General features: G+C 37.3%; 12 non-coding genes across 12 annotated transcripts; all 12 read left to right on the top strand.

Annotated features, from left to right (window-relative positions):
- Positions 1-2,120: 2,120 nt before the first annotated feature.
- On the top strand, positions 2,121-2,192 carry TRNAA-GGC (transfer RNA alanine (anticodon GGC)). Its single transcript has one exon. It is a non-coding gene; the product is annotated as a tRNA-Ala (tRNA).
- Positions 2,193-4,889: 2,697 nt separating this feature from the next.
- TRNAA-CGC (transfer RNA alanine (anticodon CGC)) lies at positions 4,890-4,961 on the top strand. Its single transcript has one exon. It is a non-coding gene; the product is annotated as a tRNA-Ala (tRNA).
- An 851-nt stretch (positions 4,962-5,812) lies between these two features.
- TRNAA-UGC (transfer RNA alanine (anticodon UGC)) lies at positions 5,813-5,884 on the top strand. Its single transcript has one exon. It is a non-coding gene; the product is annotated as a tRNA-Ala (tRNA).
- An 852-nt stretch (positions 5,885-6,736) lies between these two features.
- Positions 6,737-6,808, top strand: TRNAA-GGC (transfer RNA alanine (anticodon GGC)). The gene has a single exon. It is a non-coding gene; the product is annotated as a tRNA-Ala (tRNA).
- An 851-nt stretch (positions 6,809-7,659) lies between these two features.
- Positions 7,660-7,731, top strand: TRNAA-CGC (transfer RNA alanine (anticodon CGC)). Its single transcript has one exon. It is a non-coding gene; the product is annotated as a tRNA-Ala (tRNA).
- Positions 7,732-9,505: 1,774 nt separating this feature from the next.
- On the top strand, positions 9,506-9,577 carry TRNAA-CGC (transfer RNA alanine (anticodon CGC)). Its single transcript has one exon. It is a non-coding gene; the product is annotated as a tRNA-Ala (tRNA).
- An 851-nt stretch (positions 9,578-10,428) lies between these two features.
- TRNAA-CGC (transfer RNA alanine (anticodon CGC)) lies at positions 10,429-10,500 on the top strand. Its single transcript has one exon. It is a non-coding gene; the product is annotated as a tRNA-Ala (tRNA).
- An 851-nt stretch (positions 10,501-11,351) lies between these two features.
- Positions 11,352-11,423, top strand: TRNAA-CGC (transfer RNA alanine (anticodon CGC)). The gene has a single exon. It is a non-coding gene; the product is annotated as a tRNA-Ala (tRNA).
- Positions 11,424-13,197: 1,774 nt separating this feature from the next.
- Positions 13,198-13,269, top strand: TRNAA-CGC (transfer RNA alanine (anticodon CGC)). The gene has a single exon. It is a non-coding gene; the product is annotated as a tRNA-Ala (tRNA).
- An 851-nt stretch (positions 13,270-14,120) lies between these two features.
- Positions 14,121-14,192, top strand: TRNAA-CGC (transfer RNA alanine (anticodon CGC)). The gene has a single exon. It is a non-coding gene; the product is annotated as a tRNA-Ala (tRNA).
- An 851-nt stretch (positions 14,193-15,043) lies between these two features.
- On the top strand, positions 15,044-15,115 carry TRNAA-GGC (transfer RNA alanine (anticodon GGC)). Its single transcript has one exon. It is a non-coding gene; the product is annotated as a tRNA-Ala (tRNA).
- Positions 15,116-17,813: 2,698 nt separating this feature from the next.
- On the top strand, positions 17,814-17,885 carry TRNAA-CGC (transfer RNA alanine (anticodon CGC)). The gene has a single exon. It is a non-coding gene; the product is annotated as a tRNA-Ala (tRNA).
- The last annotated feature ends 577 nt before the right edge of the window (positions 17,886-18,462 follow it).

The raw sequence follows: 18,462 nt of genomic DNA, 5'->3' as shown, positions 1-18,462 counted from the left end.
CTTGATCAATATCCACACCATTCATTAGTAAAAGTAGAGGATTCTGATGATAAACCATTCTCTGATGGAGAACTTTAAGAGCATTCCAATGTTTGGAATGGGCTTCTATTTGCATTCTCATCACCCATGAAAACCATAAAGTCCTTGCAGTCAAGCATCGTATAATGGTTATGCTTCCATCCTCTAATATATCCCTAATAACACTGAAAAGTAGTAAATCTCTAGTGAAATGTAAAGCTGCAATCACTTGTGCATAAGAAAATAGCAGCTCATAAGGGATGTAGCTCAGTGGTAGAGCGCATGCTTCGCATGTATGAGGCCCCAGGTTCAATCCCCAGAATCTCTAAGTTTTACAAAATACAGCTTTTTCCCATATGCAAACTCTCTAGTAGAGCCAAAGTTAACAAGCAAACCAATAAAAGTACTCTACAGCAATAGTCAAAGTTGAACACAAATCATAAAAAATCAATCAAATATGATTATATTCATCATCTTCTTCATTCCATTTTTCAAAGTTAAGTTCCCATTGAATGCCTATTGCCATTCTCCTACACTGAGGGAAAACTTATGGTAAGTAGGAAATAGATTTTTTATTCTCAGTGGGAACTGAAGGCGACTACCTGAGCAAAGTTTAATAAAAGAGCGAGACAAATAATATAGCAGAACTAAATGATTAAGATTGAGAGACAAGTTCAACCACTTTATGAACAAAAAGAGGATGGACATGGGCTTGGAGGGCAAGCACTTAATGAAATTTCAAAGCATGGAATGATGACAACATATGAAGTCTACATAGATTGTATTGTGAAGCATTTTCTCGCAATGCCCAAGAGGCAATCTTAGCATGCATCCTTTGTGCCCTTCTGCTATGTTCTGACACTGATGACCAAACAGAATGTAAGACAGCCCTCTAGTTAGCAAAACTTGATCAATATCCACACCATTCATTAGTAAAAGTAAGGGATTCTAATGATAAACCAGTCTCTGATGGAGAACTTTAAGAGCATTCCAGTGTTTGGAATGGGCATCTACTTGCATTCTCATCAGCCATGAAAACCATAAAGTCCTTGCAGTCAAGCATGGTATAATGGTTATGCTTCCATCCTCTAATATATCCCTAATGATACTGAAAAGTAGTAAATCTCTAGTGAAATGTAAAGCTGCAATCACTTGTGCATAAAAAAATAGCAGCTCATAGGCAATGTAGCTCAGTGGTAGAGTGCATGCTTCGCATGTATGAGGCCCCGGATTCAATGCCCGGCATCTCCAAGTTTTACAAAATACAGCTTTTTACCATATGTAAACTCTCTAGTAGAGCCAAAGAAAACAAGCAAACCAATAAAAGTACTCTACAGCAATAGTCAAAGTTGAACACAAATCATAAAAAATCAATCAAATATGATTATATTCATCATCTTCTTCATTCCATTTTTCAAAGTTAAGTTCCCATTGAATGCCTATTGCCATTCTCCTACACTGTGGGAAAACATATGGTAAGTAGGAAATAGATTTTTTTTTTTCAGTGGGAACTGAAGGCGAACACCCGAGCAAAGTTTAATAAAAGAGCGAGACAAATAATATAGCAGAACTAAATGATTAAGATTGAGAGACAAGTTCAACCACTTTATGAACAAAAAGAGGATGGACATGGGCTTGGAGGGCAAGCACTTAATGAAATTTCAAAGCATGGAATGATGACAACATATGAACTCTACTTAGATGGTCTGGTGAAGCATTAGCTAGCAATGCCCAAGAGGCAGTCATAGCATGCATCCTTTGTGCCCTTCTGCTAAGTTCTGACACAAATGACCAAACAGAATGTAAGACAGCCCTCTAGTTAGCAAAACTTGATCAATATCCACACCATTCATTAGTAAAAGTAGAGGATTCTGATGATAAACCATTCTCTGATGGAGAACTTTAAGAGCATTCCAATGTTTGGAATGGGCTTCTACTTGCATTCTCATCACCCATGAAAACCATAAAGTCCTTGCAGTCAAGCATCGTATAATGGTTATGCTTCCATCCTCTAATATATCCCTAATAACACTGAAAAGTAGTAAATCTCTAGTGAAATGTAAAGCTGCAATCACTTGTGCATAAAAAAATAGCAGCTCTTAGGGGATGTAGCTCAGAGGTAGAGCGCATGCTTGGCATGTATGAGGCCCCGGATTCAATCCCCGGCATCTCTAAGTTTTACAAAATACAGCTTTTTACCATATGTAAACTCTCTAGTAGAGCCAAAGAAAACAAGCAAACCAATAAAAGTACTCTACAGCAATAGTCAAAGTTGAATAAAAATCATAAAAAATCAATCAAATATGATTATATTCATCATCTTCTTCGTTCCAGTTTTCAAGGTTAAGTTCCTATTGAATGCCTATTGCCATTCTCCTACACTGAGGGAAAACTTATGGTAAGTAGGAAATAGATTTTTTATTTTCAGTGGGAACTGAAGGCGACTACCTGAGCAAAGTTTAATAAAAGAGCGAGACAAATAATATAGCAAAACTAATTGTTTAAGATTGAAAGACAAGTTCAAACACTTTGTGAACAAAAAGAGGATGGACATGGGCTTGGAGGGCAAGCACTTAATGAAATTTCAAAGCATGGATTGATGACAACATATCAACTCTACATAGATTGTCTGGTGAAGCATTAGCTAGCAATGCCAAAGAGGCAGTCTTAGCATGCATCCTTTTTAACCTTCTTCTAAGTTCTGACACTGATGACCAAACAGAATGTAAGACAGCCCTCTAGTTAGCAAAACTTGATCAATATCCACACCATTCATTAGTAAAAGTAGGGGATTCTGATGATAAACCAGTCTCTGATGGAGAACTTTAAGAGCATTCCAGTGTTTGGAATGGGCATCTACTTGCATTGTCATCAGCCATGAAAACCATAAAGTCCTTGCAGTCAAGCATGGTATAATGGTTATGCTTCCATCCTCTAAGATATCCCTAATAACACTGAAAAGTAGTAAATCTCTAGTGAAATGTAAAGCTGCAATCACTTGTGCATAAGAAAATAGCAGCTCATAAGGGATGTAGCTCAGTGGTAGAGCGCATGCTTCGCATGTATGAGGCCCCAGGTTCAATCCCCAGAATCTCTAAGTTTTACAAAATACAGCTTTTTCCCATATGCAAACTCTCTAGTAGAGCCAAAGTTAACAAGCAAACCAATAAAAGTACTCTACAGCAATAGTCAAAGTTGAACACAAATCATAAAAAATCAATCAAATATGATTATATTCATCATCTTCTTCATTCCATTTTTCAAAGTTAAGTTCCCATTGAATGCCTATTGCCATTCTCCTACACTGAGGGAAAACTTATGGTAAGTAGGAAATAGATTTTTTATTCTCAGTGGGAACTGAAGGCGACTACCTGAGCAAAGTTTAATAAAAGAGTGAGACAAATAATATAGCAGAACTAAATGATTAAGATTGAGAGACAAGTTCAACCACTTTATGAACAAAAAGAGGATGGACATGGGCTTGGAGGGCAAGCACTTAATGAAATTTCAAAGCATGGAATGATGACAACATATGAAGTCTACATAGATTGTATTGTGAAGCATTTTCTAGCAATGCCCAAGAGGCAATCTTAGCATGCATTCTTTGTGCCCTTCTGCTATGTTCTGACACTGATGACCAAACAGAATGTAAGACAGCCCTCTAGTTAGCAAAACTTGATCAATATCCACACCATTCATTAGTAAAAGTAAGGGATTCTAATGATAAACCAGTCTCTGATGGAGAACTTTAAGAGCATTCCAGTGTTTGGAATGGGCATCTACTTGCATTCTCATCAGCCATGAAAACCATAAAGTCCTTGCAGTCAAGCATGGTATAATGGTTATGCTTCCATCCTCTAATATATCCCTAATGATACTGAAAAGTAGTAAATCTCTAGTGAAATGTAAAGCTGCAATCACTTGTGCATAAAAAAATAGCAGCTCATAGGCGATGTAGCTCAGTGGTAGAGCGCATGCTTCGCATGTATGAGGCCCCGGATTCAATGCCCGGCATCTCCAAGTTTTACAAAATACAGCTTTTTACCATATGTAAACTCTCTAGTAGAGCCAAAGAAAACAAGCAAACCAATAAAAGTACTCTACAGCAATAGTCAAAGTTGAACACAAATCATAAAAAATCAATCAAATATGATTATATTCATCATCTTCTTCATTCCATTTTTCAAAGTTAAGTTCCCATTGAATGCCTATTGCCATTCTCCTACACTGTGGGAAAACATATGGTAAGTAGGAAATAGATTTTTTATTTTCAGTGGGAACTGAAGGCGAACACCCGAGCAAAGTTTAATAAAAGAGCGAGACAAATAATATAGCAGAACTAAATGATTAAGATTGAGAGACAAGTTCAACCACTTTATGAACAAAAAGAGGATGGACATGGGCTTGGAGGGCAAGCACTTAATGAAATTTCAAAGCATGGAATGATGACAACATATGAACTCTACTTAGATTGTCTGGTGAAGCATTAGCTAGCAATGCCCAAGAGGCAGTCATAGCATGCATCCTTTGTGCCCTTCTGCTAAGTTCTGACACAAATGACCAAACAGAATGTAAGACAGCCCTCTAGTTAGCAAAACTTGATCAATATCCACACCATTCATTAGTAAAAGTAGAGGATTCTGATGATAAACCATTCTCTGATGGAGAACTTTAAGAGCATTCCAATGTTTGGAATGGGCTTCTACTTGCATTCTCATCACCCATGAAAACCATAAAGTCCTTTCAGTCAAGCATCGTATAATGGTTATGCTTCCATCCTCTAATATATCCCTAATAACACTGAAAAGTAGTAAATCTCTAGTGAAATGTAAAGCTGCAATCACTTGTGCATAAAAAAATAGCAGCTCATAGGGGATGTAGCTCAGTGGTAGAGCGCATGCTTCGCATGTATGAGGCCCCGGATTCAATCCCCGGCATCTCCAAGTTTTACAAAATACAGCTTTTTACCATATGTAAACTCTCTAGTAGAGCCAAAGAAAACAAGCAAACCAATAAAAGTACTCTACAGCAATAGTCAAAGTTGAATACAAATCATAAAAAATAAATCAAATATGATAATATTCATCATCTTCTTCATTCCAGTTTTCAAAGTTAAGTTCCTATTGAATGCCAATTGCCATTCTCCTACACTGAGGGAAAACTTATGGTAAGTAGGAAATAGATTTTTTATTCTCAGTGGGAACTGAAGGCGACTACCTGAGCAAAGTTTAATAAAAGAGCGAGACAAATAATATAGCAGAACTAAATGATTAAGATTGAAAGACAAGTTCAACCACTTTATGAACAAAAAGAGGATGGACATGGGCTTGGAGGGCAAGCACTTAATGAAATTTCAAAGCATGGAATGATGACAACATATGAAGTCTACATAGATTGTATTGTGAAGCATTTTCTAGCAATGCCCAAGAGGCAGTCTTAGCATGCATTCTTTGTGCCCTTCTGCTAAGTTCTGACACTGATGACCAAACAGAATGTAAGACAGCCCTCTAGTTAGCAAAACTTGATCAATATCCACACCATTCATTAGTAAAAGTAGGGGATTCTGATAATAAACCAGTCTCTGATGGAGAACTTAAAGAGCATTCCAGTGTTTGGAATGGGAATCTACTTGCATTCTCATCAGCCATGAAAACCATAAAGTCCTTGCAGTCAAGCATGGTATAATGGTTATGCTTCCATCCTCTAATATATCCCTAATAACACTGAAAAGTAGTAAATCTCTAGTGAAATGTAAAGCTGCAATCACTTGTGCATAAGAAAATAGTAGCTTATAGGGGATGTAGCTCAGTGGTAGAGCGCATGCTTTGCATGTATGAGGCCCTGGGTTCAATCCCCGGCATCTCCAAGTTTCACAAAATACAGCGTTTTACCATATGTAAACTCTCTAGTAGAGCCAAAGTTAACAAGCCAACCAATAGAAGTACTCTACAGCAATAGTCAAAGTTGAAAACAAATCATAAAAAAATCAATCAAATATGATTATATTCATCATCTTCTTCATTCCATTTTTCAAAGTTAAGTTCCCATTGAATGCCTATTGCCATTCTCATACACTGAGGGAAAACATATTGTAAGTAGGAAATAGATTTTTTATTCTCAGTGGGAACTGAAGGCGACTACCTGAGCAAAGTTTAATAAAAGAGCGAGACAAATAATATAGCAGAACTAAATGATTAAGATTGAGAGACAAGTTCAACCACTTTATGAACAAAAAGAGGATGGACATGGGCTTGGAGGGCAAGCACTTAATGAAATTTCAAAGCATGGAATGATGACAACATATGAAGTCTACATAGATTGTCTTGTGAAGCATTTTCTAGCAATGCCCAAGAGGCAGTCTTAGCATGCATCCTTTGTGCCCTTCTGCTAAGTTCTGACACTGATGACCAAACAGAATGTAAGACAGCCCTCTAGTGAGCAAAACTTGATCAATATCCACACCATTCATTAGTAAAAGTAGGGGATTCTGATGATAAACCAGTCTCTGATGGAGAACTTTAAGAGCATTCCAGTGTTTGGAATGGGCATCTACTTGCATTCTCATCCGCCATGAAAACCATAAAGTCCTTGCAGTCAAGCATGTTATAATGGTTATGCTTCCATCCTCTAAGATATCCCTAATAACACTGAAAAGTAGTAAATCTCTAGTGAAATGTAAAGCTGCAATCACTTGTGCATAAAAAAATAGCAGCTCATAGGGGATGTAGCTCAGTGGTAGAGTGCATGCTTGGCATGTATGAGGCCCCGGATTCAATCCCCGGCATCTCCAAGTTTTACAAAATACAGCTTTTTACCATATGTAAACTCTCTAGTAGAGGCAAAGAAAACAAGCAAACCAATAAAAGTACTCTACAGCAATAGTCAAAGTTGAATACAAATCATAAAAAATAAATCAAATATGATTATATTCATCATCTTCTTCATTCCAGTTTTCAAGGTTAAGTTCCTATTGAATGCCTATTGCCATTCTCCTACACTGAGGGAAAACTTATGGTAAGTAGGAAATAGATTTTTTATTTTCAGAGGGAACTGAGGGCGACTACCTGAGCAAAGTTTAATAAAAGAGCGAGACAAATAATATAGCAAAACTAATTGTTTAAGATTGAAAGACAAGTTCAAACACTTTGTGAACAAAAAGAGGATGGACATGGGCTTGGAGGGCAAGCACTTAATGAAATTTCAAAGCATTGAATGATGACAACATATGAACTCTACTTAGATTGTCTGGTGAAGCATTAGCTAGCAATGCCCAAGAGGCAGTCATAGCATGCATCCTTTGTGCCATTCTGCTAAGTTCTGACACAAATGACCAAACAGAATGTAAGACAGCCCTCTAGTTAGCAAAACTTGATCAATATCCACACCATTCATTAGTAAAAGTAGAGGATTCTGATGATAAACCATTCTCTGATGGAGAACTTTAAGAGCATTCCAATGTTTGGAATGGGCTTCTATTTGCATTCTCATCACCCATGAAAACCATAAAGTCCTTGCAGTCAAGCATCGTATAATGGTTATGCTTCCATCCTCTAATATATCCCTAATAACACTGAAAAGTAGTAAATCTCTAGTGAAATGTAAAGCTGCAATCACTTGTACATAAAAAAATAGCAGCTCATAGGGGATGTAGCTCAGTGGTAAAGCGCATGCTTCGCATGTATGAGACCCCGGGTTCAATCCCCGGCATCTCTAAGTTTTACAAAAGACAGCTTTTTACCATATGTAAACTCTCTAGTAGAGCCAATGTTAACAAGCAAACCAATAAAAGTACTCTACAGCAATAGTCAAAGTTGAATACAAATCATAAATAATCATTCAAATATGATTATATTCATCATCTTCTTCATTCCATTTTTCAAAGTTAAGTTCCCATTGAATGGCTTTTGCCATTCTTCTACACTGAGGGAAAACATATGGTAAGTAGGAAATAGATTTTTTATTTTCAGTGGGAACTGAAGGCGAACACCCGAGCAAAGTTTAATAAAAGAGCGAGACAAATAATATAGCAGAACTAAATGATTAAGATTGAGAGACAAGTTCAACCACTTTATGAACAAAAAGAGGATGGACATGGGCTTGGAGGGCAAGCACTTAATGAAATTTCAAAGCATGGAATGATGACAACATATGAACTCTACTTAGATTGTCTGGTGAAGCATTAGCTAGCAATGCCCAAGAGGCAGTCTTAGCATGCATCCTTTGTGCCCTTCTGCTAAGTTCTGACACTGATGACCAAACAGAATGTAAGACAGCCCTCTAGTTAGCAAAACTTGATCAATATCCACACCATTCATTAGTAAAAGTAAGGGATTCTAATGATAAACCAGTCTCTGATGGAGAACTTTAAGAGCATTCCAGTGTTTGGAATGGGCATCTACTTGCATTCTCATCAGCCATGAAAACCATAAAGTCCTTGCAGTCAAGCATGGTATAATGGTTATGCTTCCATCCTCTAATATATCCCTAATGATACTGAAAAGTAGTAAATCTCTAGTGAAATGTAAAGCTGCAATCACTTGTGCATAAAAAAATAGCAGCTCATAGGCGATGTAGCTCAGTGGTAGAGCACATGCTTCGCATGTATGAGGCACCGGATTCAATCCCCGGCATCTCCAAGTTTTTCAAAATACAGCTTTTTACCATATGTAAACTCTCTTGTAGAGCCAAAGAAAACAAGCAAACCAATAAAAGTACTCTACAGCAATAGTCAAAGTTGAACACAAATCATAAAAAATCAATCAAATATGATTATATTCATCATCTTCTTCATTCCATTTTTCAAAGTTAAGTTCCCATTGAATGCCTATTGCCATTCTCCTACACTGTGGGAAAACATATGGTAAGTAGGAAATAGATTTTTTATTCTCAGTGGGAACTGAAGGCGACTACCTGAGCAAAGTTTAATAAAAGAGCGAGACAAATAATATAGCAGAACTAAATGATTAAGATTGAGAGACAAGTTCAAACACTTTGTGAACAAAAAGAGGATGGACATGGGCTTGGAGGGCAAGCACTTAATGAAATTTCAAAGCATGGAATGATGACAACATATGAAGTCTACATAGATTGTCTTGTGAAGCATTTTCTAGCAATGCCCAAGAGGCAGTCTTAGCATGCATTCTTTGTGCCCTTCTGCTAAGTTCTGACACTGATGACCAAACAGAATGTAAGACAGCCCTCTAGTTAGCAAAACTTGATCAATATCCACACCATTCATTAGTAAAAGTAGGGGATTCTGATGATAAACCAGTCTCTGATGGAGAACTTTAAGAGCATTCCAGTGTTTGGAATGGGAATCTACTTGCATTCTCATCAGCCTTGAAAACCATAAAGTCCTTGCTGTCAAGCATGGTATAATGGTTATGCTTCCATCCTCTAATATATCCCTAATAACACTGAAAAGTAGTAAATCTCTAGTGAAATGTAAAGCTGCAATCACTTGTGCATAAGAAAATAGCCGCTTATAGGGGATGTAGCTCAGTGGTAGAGCGCATGCTTCGCACGTATGAGGCCCCGGGTTCAATCCCCGGCATCTCCAAGTTTCACAAAATACAGCTTTTTACCATATGTAAACTCTCTAGTAGAGCCAAAGTTAACAAGCAAACCAATAAAAGTACTCTACAGCAATAGTCAAAGTTGTATACAAATCATAAAAAATCAATCAAATATGATTATATTCATCATCTTCTTCATACCATTTTTCAAAGTTAAGTTCCCATTGAATGCCTATTGCCATTCTCCTACACTGAGGGAAAACTTATGGTAAGTAGGAAATAGATTTTTTATTCTCAGTGGGAACTGAAGGTGACTACCTGAGCAAAGTTTAATAAAAGAGCGAGACAAATAATATAGCAGAACTAAATGATTAAGATTGAGAGACAAGTTCAACCACTTTATGAACAAAAAGAAGATGGACATGGGCTTGGAGGGCAAGCTCTTAATGAAATTTCAAAGCATGGAATGATGACAACATATGAAGTCTACATAGATTGTCTTGTGAAGCATTTTCTAGCAATGCCCAAGAGGCAGTCTTAGCATGCATCCTTTGTGCCCTTCTGCTAAGTTCTGACACTGATGACCAAACAGAATGTAAGACAGCCCTCTAGTGAGCAAAACTTGATCAATATCCACACCATTCATTAGTAAAAGTAGGGGATTCTGATGATAAACCAGTCTCTGATGGAGAACTTTAAGAGCATTCCAGTGTTTGGAATGGGCATCTACTTGCATTCTCATCAGCCATGAAAACCATAAAGTCCTTGCAGTCAAGCATGGTATAATGGTTATGCTTCCATCCTCTAATATATCCCTAATGATACTGAAAAGTAGTAAATCTCTAGTGAAATGTAAAGCTGCAATCACTTGTGCATAAAAAAATAGCAGCTCATAGGCGATGTAGCTCAGTGGTAGAGCGCATGCTTCGCATGTATGAGGCCCCGGATTCAATGCCCGGCATCTCCAAGTTTGACAAAATACAGCTTTTTACCATATGTAAACTCTCTAGTAGAGCCAAAGAAAACAAGCAAACCAATAAAAGTACTCTACAGCAATAGTCAAAGTTGAACACAAATCATAAAAAATCAATCAAATATGATTATATTCATCATCTTCTTCATTCCATTTTTCAAAGTTAAGTTCCCATTGAATGCCTATTGCCATTCTCCTACACTGTGGGAAAACATATGGTAAGTAGGAAATAGATTTTTTATTTTCAGTGGGAACTGAAGGCGAACACCCGAGCAAAGTTTAATAAAAGAGCGAGACAAATAATATAGCAGAACTAAATGATTAAGATTGAGAGACAAGTTCAACCACTTTATGAACAAAAAGAGGATGGACATGGGCTTGGAGGGCAAGCACTTAATGAAATTTCAAAGCATGGAATGATGACAACATATGAACTCTACTTAGATTGTCTGGTGAAGCATTAGCTAGCAATGCCCAAGAGGCAGTCATAGCATGCATCCTTTGTGCCCTTCTGCTAAGTTCTGACACAAATGACCAAACAGAATGTAAGACAGCCCTCTAGTTAGCAAAACTTGATCAATATCCACACCATTCATTAGTAAAAGTAGAGGATTCTGATGATAAACCATTCTCTGATGGAGAACTTTAAGAGCATTCCAATGTTTGGAATGGGCTTCTACTTGCATTCTCATCACCCATGAAAACCATAAAGTCCTTGCAGTCAAGCATCGTATAATGGTTATGCTTCCATCCTCTAATATATCCCTAATAACACTGAAAAGTAGTAAATCTCTAGTGAAATGTAAAGCTGCAATCACTTGTGCATAAAAAAATAGCAGCTCATAGGGGATGTAGCTCAGTGGTAGAGCGCATGCTTCGCATGTATGAGGCCCCGGATTCAATCCCCGGCATCTCCAAGTTTTACAAAATACAGCTTTTTACCATATGTAAACTCTCTAGTAGAGCCAAAGAAAACAAGCAAACCAATAAAAGTACTCTACAGCAATAGTCAAAGTTGAATACAAATCATAAAAAATAAATCAAATATGATAATATTCATCATCTTCTTCATTCCAGTTTTCAAAGTTAAGTTCCTATTGAATGCCAATTGCCATTCTCCTACACTGAGGGAAAATTTATGGTAAGTAGGAAATAGATTTTTTATTCTCAGTGGGAACTGAAGGCGACTACCTGAGCAAAGTTTAATAAAAGAGCGAGACAAATAATATAGCAGAACTAAATGATTAAGATTGAGAGACAAGTTCAACCACTTTATGAACAAAAAGAGGATGGACATGGGCTTGGAGGGCAAGCACTTAATGAAATTTCAAAGCATGGAATGATGACAACATATGAAGTCTACATAGATTGTATTGTGAAGCATTTTCTAGCAATGCCCAAGAGGCAGTCTTAGCATGCATCCTTTGTGCCCTTCTGCTAAGTTCTGACACTGATGACCAAACAGAATGTAAGACAGCCCTCTAGTTAGCAAAACTTGATCAATATCCACACCATTCATTAGTAAAAGTAAGGGATTCTAATGATAAACCAGTCTCTGATGGAGAACTTTAAGAGCATTCCAGTGTTTGGAATGGGCATCTACTTGCATTCTCATCAGCCATGAAAACCATAAAGTCCTTGCAGTCAAGCATGGTATAATGGTTATGCTTCCATCCTCTAATATATCCCTAATGATACTGAAAAGTAGTAAATCTCTAGTGAAATGTAAAGCTGCAATCACTTGTGCATAAAAAAATAGCAGCTCATAGGCGATGTAGCTCAGTGGTAGAGCACATGCTTCGCATGTATGAGGCACCGGATTCAATCCCCGGCATCTCCAAGTTTTTCAAAATACAGCTTTTTACCATATGTAAACTCTCTTGTAGAGCCAAAGAAAACAAGCAAACCAATAAAAGTACTCTACAGCAATAGTCAAAGTTGAACACAAATCATAAAAAATCAATCAAATATGATTATATTCATCATCTTCTTCATTCCATTTTTCAAAGTTAAGTTCCCATTGAATGCCTATTGCCATTCTCCTACACTGTGGGAAAACATATGGTAAGTAGGAAATAGATTTTTTATTCTCAGTGGGAACTGAAGGCGACTACCTGAGCAAAGTTTAATAAAAGAGCGAGACAAATAATATAGCAGAACTAAATGATTAAGATTGAGAGACAAGTTCAAACACTTTGTGAACAAAAAGAGGATGGACATGGGCTTGGAGGGCAAGCACTTAATGAAATTTCAAAGCATGGAATGATGACAACATATCAACTCTACATAGATTGTCTGGTGAAGCATTAGCTAGCAATGCCCAAGAGGCAGTCTTAGCATGCATCCTTTTTGACCTTCTGCTAAGTTCTGACACTGATGACCAAACAGAATGTAAGACAGCCCTCTAGTTAGCAAAACTTGATCAATATCCACACCATTCATTAGTAAAAGTAAGGGATTCTGATGATAAACCAGTCTCTGATGGAGAACTTTAAGAGCATTCCAGTGTTTGGAATGGGCATCTACTTGCATTGTCATCAGCCATGAAAACCATAAAGTCCTTGCAGTCAAGTATGGTATAATGGTTATGGTTCCATCCTCTAAGATATCCCTAATAACACTGAAAATTAGTAAATCTCTAGTGAAATGTAAAGCTGCAATCACTTGTGCATAACAAAATAGCAGCTCATAGGCGATGTAGCTCAGTGGTAGAGCGCATGCTTCGCATGTATGAGGCCCCGGATTCAATCCCCGGCATCTCTAAGTTTTACAAAATACAGCTTTTTACCATATGTAAACTCTCTAGTAGAGCCAATGTTAACAAGCAAACCAATAAAAGTACTCTACAGCAATAGTCAAAGTTGAATACAAATCATAAATAATCATTCAAATATGATTATATTCATCATCTTCTTCATTCCATTTTTCAAAGTTAAGTTCCCATTGAATGCCTTTTGCCATTCTCCTACACTGAGGGAAAACATATGGTAAGTAGGAAATAGATTTTTTATTTTCAGTGGGAACTGAAGGCGACTACCCGAGCAAAGTTTAATAAAAGAGCGAGACAAATAATATAGCAAAACTAATTGATTAAGATTGAGAGACAAGTTCAAACACTTTTTGAACAAAAAGAGGATGGACATGGGCTTGGAGGGCAAGCACTTAATGAAATTTCAAAGCATGGAATGATGACAACATATTAAATGTACATAGATTGTCTTGTGAAGCATTTTCTAGCAATGCCCAAGAGGCAGTCTTAGCATGCTTTCTTTGTGCCCTTCTGCTTAGTTCTGACACTGATGACCAAACAGAATGTAAGACAGCCCTCTAGTTAGCAAAACTTGATCAATATCCACACCATTCATTAGTAAAAGTAGGGGATTCTGATGATAAACCAGTCTCTGATGGAGAACTTTAAGAGCATTCCAGTGTTTGGAATGGGAATCTACTTGCATTCTCATCAGCCATGAAAACCATAAAGTCCTTGCTGTCAAGCATGGTTTAATGGTTATGCTTCCATCCTCTAATATATCCCTAATAACACTGAAAAGTAGTAAATCTCTAGTGAAATGTAAAGCTGCAATCACTTGTGCATAAGAAAATAGCAGCTTATAGGGGATGTAGCTCAGTGGTAGAGCGAATGCTTCGCATGTATGAGGCCCCGGGTTCAATCCCTGGCATCTCCAAGTTTCACAAAATACAGCTTTTTACCATATGTAAACTCTCTAGTAGAGCCAAAGTTAACAAGCAAACCAATAAAAGTACTCTACAGCAATAGTCAAAGTTGAATACAAATCATAAAAAATCAATCAAATATGATTATATTCATCATCTTCTTCATTCCATTTTTCAAAGTTAAGTTCCCATTGAATGCCTATTGCCATTCTCCTACACTGAGGGAAAACTTATGGTAAGTAGGAAATAGATTTTTTATTCTCAGTGGGAACTGAAGGCGACTACCTGAGCAAAGTTTAATAAAAGAGCAAGACAAATAATATAGCAGAACTAAATGATTAAGATTGAGAGACAAGTTCAACCACTTTATGAACAAAAAGAGGATGGACATGGGCTTGGAGGGCAAGCACTTAATGAAATTTCAAAGCATGGAATGATGACAACATATGAAGTCTACATAGATTGTCTTGTGAAGCATTTTCTAGCAATGCCCAAGAGGCAGTCTTAGCATGCATCCTTAGTGCCCTTCTGCTAAGTTCTGACACTGATGACCAAACAGAATGTAAGACAGCCCTCTAGTGAGCAAAACTTGATCAATATCCACACCATTCATTAGTAAAAGTAGGGGATTCTGATGATAAACCAGTCTCTGATGGAGAACTTTAAGAGCATTCCAGTGTTTGGAATGGGCATCTACTTGCATTCTCATCAGCCATGAAAACCATAAAGTCCTTGCAGTCAAACATGGTATAATGGTTATGCTTCCATCCTCTAAGATATCCCTAATAACACTGAAAAGTAGTAAATCTCTAGTGAAATGTAAAGCTGCAATCACTTGTGCATAAAAAAATAGCAGCTCATAGGGGATGTAGCTCAGTGGTAGAGCGCATGCTTGGCATGTATGAGGCCCCGGATTCAATCCCCGGCATCTCCAAGTTTTACAAAATACAGCTTTTTACCATATGTAAACTCTCTAGTAGAGCCAAAGAAAACAAGCAAACCAATAAAAGTACTCTACAGCAATAGTCAAAGTTGAATACAAATCATAAAAAATCAATCAAATATGATTATATTCATCATCTTCTTCGTTCCAGTTTTCAAGGTTAAGTTCCTATTGAATGCCTATTGCCATTCTCCTACACTGAGGGAAAACTTATGGTAAGTAGCAAATAGATTTTTTATTTTCAGTGGGAACTGAAGGCGACTACCTGAGCAAAGTTTAATAAAAGAGCGAGACAAATAATATAGCAGAACTAAATGATTAAGATGGAGAGACAAGTTCAACCACTTTATAAACAAAAAGAGGATGGACATGGGCTTGGAGGGCAAGCACTTAATGAAATTTCAAAGCATGGAATGATGACAACATATGAAGTCTACATAGATTGTCTTGTGAAGCATTTTCTAGCAATGCCCAAGAGGCAGTCTTAGCATGCATCCTTTGTGCCCTTCTGCTAAGTTCTGACACTGATGACCAAACAGAATGTAAGACAGCCCTCTAGTTAGCAAAACTTGATCAATATCCACACCATTCATTAGTAAAAGTAGGGGATTCTGATGATAAACCAGTCTCTGATGGAGAACTTTAAGAGCATTCCAGTGTTTGGAATGGGCATCTACTTGCATTCTCATCAGCCATGAAAACCATAAAGTCCTTGCAGTCAAGCATGGTATAATGGTTATGCTTCCATCCTCTAAGATATCCCTAATAACACTGAAAATTAGTAAATCTCTAGTGAAATGTAAAGCTGCAATCACTTGTGCATAAGAAAATAGCAGCTCATAAGGGATGTAGCTCAGTGGTAGAGCGCATGCTTCGCATGTATGAGGCCCCAGGTTCAATCCCCAGAATCTCTAAGTTTTACAAAATACAGCTTTTTACCATATGTAAACTCTCTAGTAGAGCCAAAGTTAACAAGCAAACCAATAAAAGTACTCTACAGCAATAGTCAAAGTTGAATACAAATCATAAAAAATCAATCAAATATGATTATATTCATCATCTTCTTCATTCCAGTTTTCAAGGTTAAGTTCCCATTGAATGCCTATTGCCATTCTCCTACACTGAGGGAAAACTTATGGTAAGTAGGAAATAGATTTTTTATTCTCAGTGGGAACTGAAGGCGACTACCTGAGCAAAGTTTAATAAAAGAGCGAGACAAATAATATAGCAGAACTAAATGATTAAGATGGAGAGACAAGTTCAACCACTTTATAAACAAAAAGAGGATGGACATGGGCTTGGAGGGCAAGCACTTAATGAAATTTCAAAGCATGGAATGATGACAACATATGAAGTCTACATAGATTGTCTTGTGAAGCATTTTCTAGCAATGCCCAAGAGGCAGTCTTAGCATGCATCCTTTGTGCCCTTCTGCTAAGTTCTGACACTGATGACCAAACAGAATGTAAGACAGCCCTCTAGTTAGCAAAACTTGATCAATATCCACACCATTCATTAGTAAAAGTAGGGGATTCTGATGATAAACCAGTCTCTGATGGAGAACTTTAAGAGCATTCCAGTGTTTGGAATGGGCATCTACTTGCATTCTCATCAGCCATGAAAACCATAAAGTCCTTGCAGTCAAGCATGGTATAATGGTTATGCTTCCATCCTCTAAGATATCCCTATTAACACTGAAAAGTAGTAAATCTCTTGTGAAATGTAAAGCTGCTATCACTTGTGCATAAGAAAATAGCAGCTTATAGGGGATGTAGCTCAGTGGTAGAGCGCATGCTTCGCATGTATGAGGCCCCGGGGTTAATCCCCGGCATCTCTTTGTTTTACAAAATACAGCCTTTTACCATATGTAAACTCTCTAGTAGAGCCAAAGTTAACAAGCAAACCAATAAAAGTACTCTACAGCAATAGTCAAAGTTGAATACAAATCATAAAAAATCAATCAAATATGATTATATTCATCATCTTCTTCATTACATGTTTCAAAGTTAAGTTCCCATTGAATGCCTATTGCCATTCTCCTACACTGAGGGAAAACATATTGTAAGTAGGAAATAGATTTTTTATTCTCAGTGGGAACTGAAGGCGACTACCTGAGTAAAGTTTAATAAAAGAGCGAGACAAATAATATAGCAGAACTAAATGATTAAGATTGAGAGATAAGTTCAACCACTTTATGAACAAAAAGAGGATGGACATGGGCTTGGAGGGCAAGCACTTAATAAAATTTCAAAGCATGGAATGATGACAACATATGAAGTCTACATAGATTGTCTTGAAAAGCATTTTCTAGCAATGCCCAAGAGGCAGTCTTAGCATGCATTCTTTGTGCCCTTCTGCTAAGTTCTGACACTGATGACCAAACAGAATGTAAGACAGCCCTCTAGTGAGCAAAACTTGATCAATATCCACACCATTCATTAGTAAAAGTAGGGGATTCTGATGATAAACCAGTCTCTGATGGAGAACCTTTAAGAGCATTCCAGTGTTTGGAATGGGCATCTACTTGCATTCTCATCAGCCATGAAAACCATAAAGTCCTTGCAGTCAAGCATGGTATAATGGTCATGCTTCCATCCTCTAAGATATCCCTAATAACACTGAAAAGTAGTAAATCTCTAGTGAAATGTAAAGCTGCAATCACTTGTGCATAAAAAAATAGCAGCTCATAGGGGATGTAGCTCAGTGGTAGAGCGCATGCTTCGCATGTATGAGGCCCCGGGTTCAATCCCCGGCATCTCCAAGTTTTACAAAATACAGCTTTTTACCATATGTAAACTCTCTAGTAGAGGCAAAGAAAACAAGCAAACCAATAAAAGTACTCTACAGCAATAGTCAAAGTTGAATACAAATCATAAAAAATAAATCAAATATGATAATATTCATCATCTTCTTCATTCCAGTTTTCAAAGTTAAGTTCCTATTGAATGCCAATTGCCATTCTCCTACACTGAGGGAAAATTTATGGTAAGTAGGAAATAGATTTTTTATTCTCAGTGGGAACTGAAGGCGACTACCTGAGCAAAGTTTAATAAAAGAGCGAGACAAATAATATAGCAGAACTAAATGATTAAGATTGAGAGACAAGTTCAACCACTTTATGAACAAAAAGAGGATGGACATGGGCTTGGAGGGCAAGCACTTAATGAAATTTCAAAGCATGGAATGATGACAACATATGAAGTCTACATAGATTGTATTGTGAAGCATTTTCTAGCAATGCCCAAGAGGCAGTCTTAGCATGCATCCTTTGTGCCCTTCTGCTAAGTTCTGACACTGATGACCAAACAGAATGTAAGACAGCCCTCTAGTTAGCAAAA

This window comes from Taudactylus pleione, unplaced genomic scaffold (genome assembly GCF_031769625.1).
Source record: "Taudactylus pleione unplaced genomic scaffold, aTauple2 ptg000070l, whole genome shotgun sequence".
In the NCBI taxonomy this organism is placed as follows: domain Eukaryota; kingdom Metazoa; phylum Chordata; class Amphibia; order Anura; family Myobatrachidae; genus Taudactylus; species Taudactylus pleione.
This window is presented reverse-complemented; position numbering and strand designations above follow the sequence as displayed.